This window comes from Zonotrichia leucophrys, chromosome 3 (assembly GCF_028769735.1).
Source record: "Zonotrichia leucophrys gambelii isolate GWCS_2022_RI chromosome 3, RI_Zleu_2.0, whole genome shotgun sequence".
Lineage (NCBI taxonomy): Eukaryota > Metazoa > Chordata > Aves > Passeriformes > Passerellidae > Zonotrichia > Zonotrichia leucophrys.
Genome location: NC_088172.1, coordinates 112,327,151 through 112,336,694, shown reverse-complemented (window position 1 = coordinate 112,336,694; position 9,544 = coordinate 112,327,151). Strand labels below are relative to the sequence as shown.

At 48.4% G+C, this 9,544-nt stretch overlaps 1 pseudogene; it reads right to left on the bottom strand.

Moving 5' to 3' along the window:
* Positions 1-223: 223 nt before the first annotated feature.
* On the bottom strand, positions 224-7,608 carry LOC135445173 (interferon-induced very large GTPase 1-like; annotated as a pseudogene).
* Between the last annotated feature and the right edge of the window lie 1,936 nt (positions 7,609-9,544).

Here is a 9,544-nt window from a genome sequence, read left to right as displayed (position 1 = left end):
CTGGCCCTAGGGCTGAGGCCTGGCCACAAGACCTATTGCCCAAGGAGGGGGTTTGGTTGGCTCTAGGACAAAGCTGAGGGAAATGTTTATGGAAGGAAGGCAAGAGGATTCTTACTTTATCACAAAGGAACGAGTTAATGAGCAAAGGCAGCAGTAATGTTCCTTATTTAATGAAATTTGGGAAGAACTGGGGACTCTAGTTTCTACATGGCATGAGAGGGTCCTAATGTGATTTTATTTTGTGGACAATGTCATAAAAAGCTGTTTGAATTGTCAAATACTTCTTGGTCCTTCTTTTCTGTGGACATGGGCTATACTTGTCAAGATCAGACAGTACTTCCTGCTTGGTAAAACTCCCCCACGCCTCCGGGATTTCTCCTCTACCCTTAAATTTCCCATTGTGCAGAGCTTCCAGCTGTGTCCTGAAATGAGACACAAACCATTTCCAGTACGCCTGCATGGATGAATCAGGAAGAATTTTCCAAGTGGAATAAGGAGGTCCAGCATCCCGGTATCTCTTGTAGGGATCAATTTGCTGTTATCAAACATGAATTTGAGTTTACTTGTAACAAGGCTGGAGCAAATATCAATGACCAGATGGTCTGTCCCAGGCCATGTGGCGTCCAGTCAAAGCTCGTGGGCGATGGAAGACCACCTGATGGTCTCCATCATGATTCTGCATGGTGTTTGTGCAGACAGCCCCACAAAAGGGACACTGCTCCCAGCACCCTGAAAAATGCTCTGCCAGGATGGTGTGAGGCTGCCTTGGAAATGAGCTCAGGTCAGCACCAGCCAATTCTTTCATGAGCCTTTCCCTCAGGTCATCCAGAGCTTTTGTCATGGCACTGCTCAGGAACTCAATGTCTGTGACCTCCTGGTGCTCGATGCCCTTCAGGTCACTTCTGGGCAAGTTGATCACCTCTGTCAGTTCCCTGCAAAATTCATCCAGCCAAAGAGAGACTTTGTCTTTTCTGTCTTTTCTGTCTTTGACAATTTGGGTTGATAAAGAAACAGCAGACAGGATGTTTCGATAAAGAACATTAAGGGAGGAATCAAGAAACATCCTCAGCCTCCTACTCCCATCTAAACAGTAATCCCTTACTTGTGTCTCAATGTAAGTCTCAAAAAACCATTTTGGAAACTAAGGTACTGCTTGAAATACTCAAAATTTTCCTGTTCTGCTAAGTATCTCAGGATGCAAACTTCCAGATTGGCTCTGTTGCCCTGGAAATCTGGGAATCTCCTCCTCATTTTCTCAGCAACGTCTTTAGCTGTCCCTCCCTAGACTGCACGGCGAAGAGCTGGTTCAATCTTGTCACAAAGGAAAACAGCAAAAGTTGTGACAGAAGTGGCTCCTTGGCAGGAAATCTGGAAACAATGGAAGAAATCTTCTCTCTTGCTGTTCAGGTACACAACTGGGTCATTTGCATTTCGGAATGCTTCGTGCATGGCTTTAAACCTTTCTGCTGCCATTCTGCACAGATACAGAAACAAATCTCTCCTATATGCTCTGTTAAAACTACATTTTCCATCGCTGGGGACAGAGTTCACACCTTTCTGTACTTCATTGAGTATTTCATGAATAAAATTTCGACAGTAATTCCATTTCTCCTCTTCCTTCTTGGTAATGTTTGCCCTCACACATGCTATGATGTTGTCGGTGATGTGTTTAAAGTTGATCACATCAGCATTGGAAATGCTCCTGGGATCTGAGATAACACCAAAAATCTTTTTCTTCATGATGTGTTTCTCTGGATCAAAAGAAAACACTCTCCCTCTGGAAAATGATGTGATGTATTCATGGAAACCTGGCTCATTAAAGTGCTCTAGAAGGACATCTTCGATTTCTGCATCAATATTCACCCTTTCTGGAAGACGAGCAGCACGGGAGACGTCAGCAATCCACTCATTCCAGACACGAGTAAATTCTTCCTTCAGTTCTCTCTCACTGAGGCTCTTCCCTTTCAGACTCACAGCCAGCTCCCGACTCTTTGTCAGGAGCTTGTCTTCATATTCCAACTTCCTTGCATCCAGTTTCCTCTGCTCCTTCTGTAGCTCAATGAGATTCTCACATTTCTTTTTTGTTTCATTTAGAAGAGTCTCTTTGAGTTCTTTCAGCTTCAGCTCTGTGCTTGATTTCCACTGGACCAGTGTCTCACGGTCTCTGTCTTCCTTGAAATACTTTTCCACTTCTTTCTCAATGGCATAACTTGTCTCTTGCACCAGCCCTTCAAGGTGTTGTATGGTGACATTCTGCAAGTCCCCATTCCGAATTTTGTTGTCCAGTCTCATCTGTACATCTAAGATGTGACTCCTCAGCCTCCAGGTCCACTGACTAAAGGCACTTTCCAGTCTCCTGTACACAGCAATCTCCAGAGAATTCTTGAAGCTGAACACAAAGTTTTCATTCAGCAAAGCATTCCAGAGGTCACCAATGCGATCTTTCAGGCTTGAGAACTTCAAAATGCTGTGCTGTGACTGCTTCTTGGCAGCCTGGAGGATTTTGCTCTTGAGTTGCTGGACATTCTGGCTGTAGGTGGGGTTGGGTGGTGCCATTGGGGGGTCTCCTTCCCACAGGTGAGCAAAGTAGTGAATGTGGGTGTTCACATCAAATCCGATGACATCGCTGAAGGAGGAGATTTCACAGCATTCCTGCTGAGCAGCTACCACAGTCATTTCATCCAGCTTTTCCTGCAAACGCCTTCGACCTTCCATGTTCTGCTCCTTGGCAGTTGCTTCTCCCACATTTTGGTGGACAAAGAGGCAGCTTGGGGAAAGATTGACTTGCTTCATCCTCAGGAAAGCCTGCACAGCAATCTGGAGAACATCTTGCATTTCTGATGGATTTTCTCCAAAAATATTGATCACAGTCATGTTGCCAACACCAATGACAAAGGTGGCCAGCTCGTTATCATGGTTCAGGTACTGTTTATTGGCCATCTCGATGGCACGAAGTCCCTCTGTGTCAACCACCAGCACAAAATCAAAGCCCAGGTCTTGCTGCAGCTCCTCGCTCACAGGGATGAGCTGCATGAAGGCCCCGCGGGTGCATCTCCCTGCGCTGACGTTGAACTGCAGACCAAACATGGCATTCAGCAGGGTGGACTTGCCCGTGCTCTGGATGCCGAGCACGGAGAGCACAAACACTCGTTTGTCCCCCAGCCTCTCAATTAAGCTGTCAAAGATTGCTTTCACCCAGCGCAAGGGCAGGTAAGAAGCATCCCCATCCATCAGCTCCACGGGGTACCCTGAAACCATCAGCTCTGCTGCAATTTCCGGCAGTTGGGCAAAATTCTCTTTCTTGCAGTTCCTTATTTGCAGAGCTTCATAAATCTGCCCTATCTCTCTCAGAAGGTGCTCTAGGCCGATGGATGAATCATTGATTTCATCAGAGAGGGCATCCAAGCGACTCAGCAACTCTGCATTCAGTGGTGGATTTTTCTTACTTTTCTTTCCTGTCTGGATTTGAGACCATATCTTGTGATAGTCTCTCCTCAGTTCTTCAAGGCGACCACAAGACAGCTCGTCCATAAAGACCTTCATCCAGTGCAGGAAGTATTTCTTGGTATCTGCTGGCTGGGTCTGGAGAAAGGCAAGGAATGATTTCATCAGTGCGTTGAGAGGGAAAGCTTGCTCAAGTTGCTTTCTTCTTATTTCTGTCTTCTCATATTCAATTTGGCTCCGATGATGCTCAATGCTCTTGTTCCTCTTCTCCTGCAAGCGAGTGAGTTCTTTGTCCTTTTGGCACCACTGGTGCCACAGTTTTCCTTGAAGTGGCAGCAGCTGGGATTTGATCTCAGACAGCTTCTCTTTCTTCAGAAGCTCCACCAGCTCCTTTGCCTTTGCTTTGGCTGTCACACACGCAGGTTGATCTGCATCCACTATGAATCCGTGCTGGCGAGCTTTGTCCACACAGGCCTCCAGGCTGAAACAAGGATTACACCCTTCCAGGACTTCCCCAATTGTCTTGGTCAGCTCCTCCATCAGTTCTGCTTCATTTCGCTTCTTGATCCCTATTGTTATGGTTTTGCTGTCCTTTCCAGCTGCAACGTTCTCTTTTTCTGTGAGGAGACAAACCAAATGCCTTTGTGACTGCCACAGGTCCTGCAGAAGCTTTTTCCCCCTGTTGTCCATGTGCTCCCAATCAGACACAAGAACCACGTTGACAGCAGATATCTCCTGCAGGAACTGCAGCTGTGCTCCGTGATCCCTGGCGTCTCCATGCAGGTTACAGAAAGCCACGCAGCGCTCAAAGGTGTCATCAGAGCTTCCACAGGGGCAGTACCAGGCGATCTCCACCAGCCCTTCCATCAGCAAACGCTCTCTGGTGCTGCCTCTGCAGTGGCGGTGGAAGAATGTGTCGTGTTTGCGTTTGCTGAGCAGAGCGTTGAGGAGCTGGGACTTGGAAGAGGAGGCCGAGCTGCCAATGCGGATGAAGGACACAATGGGTGTCTGTGCCTGAAAGATGAGTTTGTTGCTGAAACTCTTTGTTTGGGCCTGCTTTCCTGACTTGTCCACCTCTTTCCAGCTCCTTTGAATTTGGCTGAGGGTGTAGAGCGGGAACTCAATGCATGAAGTGCTTGGGTTGGGCACCAGCAGAGGCAGCGCCAGTTGGCAGAACGCCAGCTTGGTTGCCAGGGTCTGTCTCAGGAAGTCATCAGCACAATGGAAAATGGCCATCTGCAGGTCCATGGGGTGCACATGGCTGTCCCTGCTTGCACATTCAGGGGCTGCTTCCATCAGCTTATCAAGAAAGTTTTCAAAGGAGTCTGATTGTTGGTTCTCTTGCTCTCTGGTTTGTGGCACAGGTGCAAGGCCTGGGTTGCTCCCTTCCCAGCAAGTCAGGTACCTCACCTGGTAATCCACAGTCAACAGCTTTTGCAAGAAGTATAATGGCAGTTCCTTGTCCTGGCTGGGCTGGCTGTCCTGCAGAGATGTCTTGCAGATGGTGTGGAAATCTCCCATCCCCATTTTCCTTGGATAGTGACTTTCCAGTCCAAGGCGCTTGAGCAACTGGAGGAACTCCTGGTTTGAAATGGCTTCATTTTCTTTGGATTGGCTGCTGTCTGACTTGGACTGGGACTGACTGGAGGCCTCAGGTGTTGGAAAAGTGTCTTCCAGGTCTCTGAGTATGTTCTGCATCCTCTGTTCATCCCATTTGTCATCCAAGTCCCCACTGATCAAGGAGTCCAAGTTGTGTTCCAGCCTCTCCCAGTCTTCATCTCCACTGTGCTTTTGGAGCAGATTCTTTATCCGTGGGGACCACAAGCCTTTCATGTGATCTTCCATGAAAACCAAACGCTCCCTCTTCTGCTCAAGGGACAGCTCTTGACTTTCAGGTGTCACAGTCAGACCCGTCAGCAGGAGGAAGGCCTCAGCTCTGTCGGCATCTTGCTCCTTCAGGTTCATGTACTCCGCATGTGCCGCTTCCATTTCCTTGGCCATGTACTGAATTTCTGGGTGTCCAAGGAGGTGCTGAAAAGTGCTGCTTTCCACCTGGTACCCTGTGCTGGTCACAATCAAGAGCACCAACAGTTCCATGTCCTTCTGAGCCTGTTCCTGGAGAGACTGGAGTAAGGAATAAATGGCCAGGCTGCTGGTCTGGGTGGCTTCTATCTTTGCTTCATGAATGTCAGAAGCAGAGCTTCCTGGTTTATAGGTGACAGCATGGATGTGCTCCTTCATTTGCTGCAGTGTTTTGATGAGCTCTTGAAGCTCAGAGACTTTGGGAGATCTGGGAAGTGGGTGCTCAGTCTGGAAGACCCATTGCATAATGAAGGAAGCCTCAGGGAAGTCCTTGACAGAGTAGATATGAGGATTCAGGAGACTCCTCAACATTACCTTGATAGAGGTGGTGTTTTCTGGAGGTGACTCCTGGCAGCTCCGCACAGTGTTCACCAGGAAGTCCTGCAGGGCTTTGTCTGACAGGCACACGTTGATCCACACACTGGGGTTCCTGGTTTTTGCATTCAGATCATCTTTTAGATCCATCAGCATGAGCAGCTTCCTTTCATCCACTTTTGTCACCTCCCAGGCCTTCACAGTTGCCATGAAATCTCTGGCCTCTTGCACTGCACTGCCCAGTTCCTCCCCAAAAACAGTGCCAACGCTCTGATTCGTCAGTGCTTTGTACCCAGCCCTGAGGGCTCTGCTTATCTGATCTATGGATTTAAAATCCCCACAGTGATTGCACAGGATGATGTCCCACACTGGGATCAGCTGAAAGCCACGGTCAATAACGCACCACGTTGTGTTATCAGACACGAGCCCCGTTTTCCACTGAGGAAGGGAAGCTGTGTCTGCTGGGCCCCCTGTGTTGACCACGTAGAGCTGAATTGCTGTATGAGAACTCTCTCCGGCTCTCCCCAGGACAGAAGCCTGTGAGCTGGATTTGGAAACATCCAGGGTCCCTTCTACACTGGCCCCAAAGCCACCCCAGCTGGCCCCAACAAAGCTGTTCAGTGCTTCAGACGTTTGTTGCTTCACCTCTTCCCGCTGCTCAGCTTGGAATCCTTCTGCAGACGCCTTCCACCAGAATATGCCCCCAAAGTGGAGGGGACCCTGGTTTACGTGGGACCCAAACCTGCTGAAGAAGCTCTCACACATCTTCACCAAGGTCGAGTTGTCTTCTTCCCAGCTGAAGCTCAAAAGCTGCTCCATGTCTTGCAGCTCCCGCAGAGCCGCATCCGAGAGGCGAAGCTGATGCCTTTGGAAGTAGCAGGAGGCCAGAGGGATGTACTGGTACTTGGTGATGCAAAAGTAGCTCTGCTCAGAGCGGGATTGATGGGTGTCCTGTGATTGCAAGGACCTGCTGTGATCTACGTTCCCTCCCAGATCAATCCCCCAGAATGAGGCTTTGGCAGAAACGCTCATGCTGAACCCCAGCTGCTCCATAGACTTGGTGAAAGTGGATTCTGCTGCAGAGGATGAGAACTCCTTTGTCTCAAGCAGCGATCCTTGCTCTGGACCAGAGAGCTGGAACCCCTCAGGAACCCTGAGGAGCTGCTCTCGCTTTGCCAGCACATCTTCAGGTCTGCTGGTTCTGTAGATGCCCTGCAGGGCCAGTCCCCCTGATGCCCGCCTCAGCACCTCCGTGTCAGGGATGTTCTTCCCACTGCCTGCTGACAGCTCCTGCTGCTCCAGCTGCTTCTGGATACTCTCCAGCACATCTGCCAGGTGTTTCTTTGGTGGTGGCCAGAACTCTTTGGGAATCTCCATGGCTTGCCACAGAGTCTCTGCTTTCTCCCTCAGAGCATCCTGGCTGTGGCTGTTGAGCATTTTTGTCATATCCTTCAGAACTTTTTTTGCCTCTTGTTGTCTCTTCTTTGTCTTCTCCAAGTTATGCTTTTGCAACTCCTCACACGTTTTGTCATCTGTTATTTTTAGGAGTTTCTGGAGTGCCTTTTTCTCCCAGGGGTGCCGTACCTCACACTCCAGCCTGAGGTAATCTTCATATTCCAGATGTTGCAGGGCTTCTCTGCACTTGATTCCCAGGATCTGTGAAGCTTTGGGCAGCCAGTATCCAGCATCCAGTCCTTCCTTCTGGAATGCCTCTGCCAGGAGCTGGGCCTTTGCATCCCCCTCCTGTGTGTCCTCCTGCGAAGCCATGGCTGTGGAGGAAGAACAGAGACTTTCCCTAAGGTGTTGTCAGAGGCCCCAGGCTCCTGGCAGAGGCTCTGAAGCAGCTGCAGCCCTGGGGATTGCTCCCACCCGGGTGCTGACGCCCACCCTGGGATGGCACAAGAGCCAGTGAAATAAAGATTTTTGGAGTTTACTTGAGTTAGCAATATGAATTAAGCATTTAAAGTTTCCTTTAATCAACTATGTGTAGAATTATGTGTTGAATTTTAACCTTTTTACTTAACAAACCTCTGCCATGGTACAAAGGGCATTAGAAAATGCAAATTTTTAAAGCTTCTTGCAGAAAGGAGAATACCAGAGGAGGCCAAGGGATGCAAAGAACCCACATAAAAGGATTCCTCTGTCTCCAAGCTGATCAAGACCGACAGACATACTCAGAGAAGCACCAAAGGACCAAAAGTGCACACTTGAAGGAGAAAAGTTCAAAAGTTCAGTCATGAGGAAGACCACGATCTTCAGCCTCAGAGACCACCGAGAGACACCCATGCGACCACCACAGCAAACAATGCATGCTCAGAAGTGTGTGGATCCAATTGCCATGGGAGGCTAGAACAGGCACGGCCAGGGGTTGAATATGCACAAAAAGGTTGTGTAATGTATCACATATGGAACACCTTTGTGAATAAAGATATGCATCAGACTGAGGCTCAGGGGACAAGATTTCACCACATGTATCTCGCTTGTGCCAGGCGCTGACAATACATACCCACTTCATAACTACATCAGGTTGTGGAGTCTATTTATTCCCCGTATTGCTTCACCAGGGTCTCCTTCCCAGCACCCTGGATGTGCCTGTTGCTTTCCTGTTTGCAGGATCAGCCCTGAAGCTCTGTGTGTACCATAGACACAACACAGATACACACAGACACAGTTACACATAAACACAGACACACACAGAGACTCAGCCACACAACCTGCCCTGGACAAAGTGCTGCCTTCACCATCACCCACATCCTCCGAGCAAAACTCCTCCATCCACAAGTGCAGACAGCTGGGGCCATTCCAGGCTCCCTGGAGCATTGGCACAGCCCCTCTGCCCATCCAACAGCCCTGCCTGCATCCTGCACCCTCTGCCCAGCCCACGGCTGCCCTGCTCGCTGCCTGGCCCAGCCTGCTGCTCCCAGCACCCGCAGGCAGCGCTCACACACTCCCCCCATGGCACCCCACACTCCCCAGACACACTCCCCCCATGCCCCCCACGGGCCCTGAGCTGTGCTCCTGTTCCAGCTGCCAGCGCAGCCCCTCCCTCGCCCCTCTCTGGCCTCTTCCCAGGAGCTGCTTCCTGGCACCCTCAGGGGCCCACCCCAGTGCAGGGGGAAATCCACCTTGTCCCTGCCCACAGCTGTGCCTGGGACATGCTGGTGTGCTTTAATGAGTGACTGGATGTGAAAAATGACCTGATAATATTGGCTTTTACATTTATGTATTATCTTTTGCATGTTGTTAGTTGTGAAAAACATTAATCACTTGTGTTAAAATTTTAAAAGTTTAACGTTAATAAAATAATTATAAAAATAGTAACAAAAATTACGGTAATAAAAATTTGGATAATTGAATTTGGGATAATAAAGGGCAATAAAAAGTAAGGAATTACGGATGTCTGGGTGTTTTGTTCTGCTCTAGAACATGCGCTGTTAACAAAGGATTAATTTTTAAAAGCAATAGCTCATTGTATATTCATATATTTCATACATGATTTAAATATTCTTTTTAAACAATAGATTTTTTTGTTTATTGTTAACTTCCCCTCCTCATCTTGTATATTAATCTTTTGACCCCTTCAAGTCTGAAAGAAGTTTGAATTGTCTTGATAAGGAAGTAATAATTTTTTATTGAGATTTTAGTGTTTTTTTGTCATTATTTTAATGTGAAGAGTTTTTTAGTTATTTTATTTTTTCTTTGA